This window comes from Aptenodytes forsteri, unplaced genomic scaffold (genome assembly GCF_000699145.1).
Source record: "Aptenodytes forsteri isolate BGI_AS27 unplaced genomic scaffold, ASM69914v1 Scaffold1318, whole genome shotgun sequence".
In the NCBI taxonomy this organism is placed as follows: Eukaryota; Metazoa; Chordata; class Aves; order Sphenisciformes; family Spheniscidae; genus Aptenodytes; species Aptenodytes forsteri.
The window spans coordinates 1-1,334 of NW_008795737.1; the positions used below are offsets into that span (position 1 = coordinate 1).

General features: G+C 56.8%; 1 long non-coding RNA gene across 1 annotated transcript; it reads right to left on the reverse strand.

Moving 5' to 3' along the window:
- Window positions 1–278: 278 nt before the first annotated feature.
- LOC103902523 lies at window positions 279–1,328 on the reverse strand. Its single transcript, XR_657780.2, has 2 exons — window positions 762–1,328; window positions 279–513 (listed from the first exon to the last, which is right to left on the reverse strand). It is a non-coding gene; the product is annotated as an uncharacterized LOC103902523 (long non-coding RNA).
- Window positions 1,329–1,334: the final 6 nt, after the last annotated feature.

Below are 1,334 nucleotides of genomic sequence, written 5' to 3' on the forward strand. Positions count from 1 at the left end.
ACCGCTCCGCTCCTCCCTTGGCTCACACCAGCCCCTCCACGGCTACCCGGGGCGGGGCAGCCCCACAGTCCGCAGCTACTCTGGCAACACAGCCCCTTTACAAGGAGGGGCCGTTGCCATCGGCCCCCCTGCCCGCACCTGCGAGTCCTCCGGCCCCAGCCCACAGCTGGAGCCCAGCAGGAACAGGGGGACATCGCCCGACCCCCACCGTGCATCCCCTCCTCCCCTGGGCTCCATGACAGCCCCTCACCCAGTGCAAAGGAAGTGCAAACAGCCACGTGGGCAAAGGAGATGGCGAGTGTTTATTCAGTCACACACGTAACAAGCCCTGGGAGCAAGTCTGCTCCAGGACTTGGAGCCTCCAACACTCCCCCTGCCCCTGGGACACCTCAGCAGTCATTCCTGGGGCCGTGCTCGTTGGTCTGGCAGGGAATGGACAGTCGGCTGGTCAGCTCCTGGAGCAATGGAATGCTGGGCAGAGGCTACCAAAAATGAGGAGCAGGGTGCAGGACCCTAGAGAAGAAAAGCGGCAGCCTGTTGGACAGCGGGGCTGTAACGAGAAAGCATGAGGCAGGGAATGGGACGACGAGAGAAAGATTGGGACAAGGAGCCCGACAGATGGAGAAAGAAGCAACAGGGAGAGAGGAAGGGAGGCAGCAGAAAGAGGAAGAAAGTGTGGGAAAGAGAGGGGGCCAGGGGAGGGGCAGGGAGGGGCAGGATGCAGAAGAGGGGCAACAGGGCCCTGAGGGCTCAGGACTCACCGCAACTCTCGCTCTCGGCAGTGCCAGGAGAATTTGCCAGTTCAGACACTTCTTCCTCCTGCTCTGCTCCCTTCCTCTTCTCACTCCAGTCGCCTGGCTGTCCTCCACCTAAGAGAATATGTGGGTGTCTTACAGCTCTTATGAGACGAAGCTTCCTAGACATGTAGCCTTGCGCACTATGCACAGGAGTAGGACAGAGGGAAAGAGAGAGAAAATGATGAGCTGGGAGCAGAACAGATGGATAGGGAGAGAAACTGAATGAGAGGAATAAAGAAGCAGGAGGGAGAGAAAAAGATAGGGAACAAGCCAGAGGAATTGAGGGGAAAAAAGAGAGAGAGACGAGTCAGGATAAAGAGATGGAGAAAGAAAAAACAGTGACGGACTGCAGGATGAGAAAAAAGGCCAGGGAGCAGGACAGGGGATATAGCGAGACAGGCAGCAGTATGGAGATATAGACAAAAAGTTAGGGGGAAGATGGAAGACAGAGAGAATAAGAGAAAAGGGACAGGGAGCGGGGCAGAGATGGAGAAAGAAACATTCGAGGCAGAGAAAGAGGGACAGGTAAGACAACAG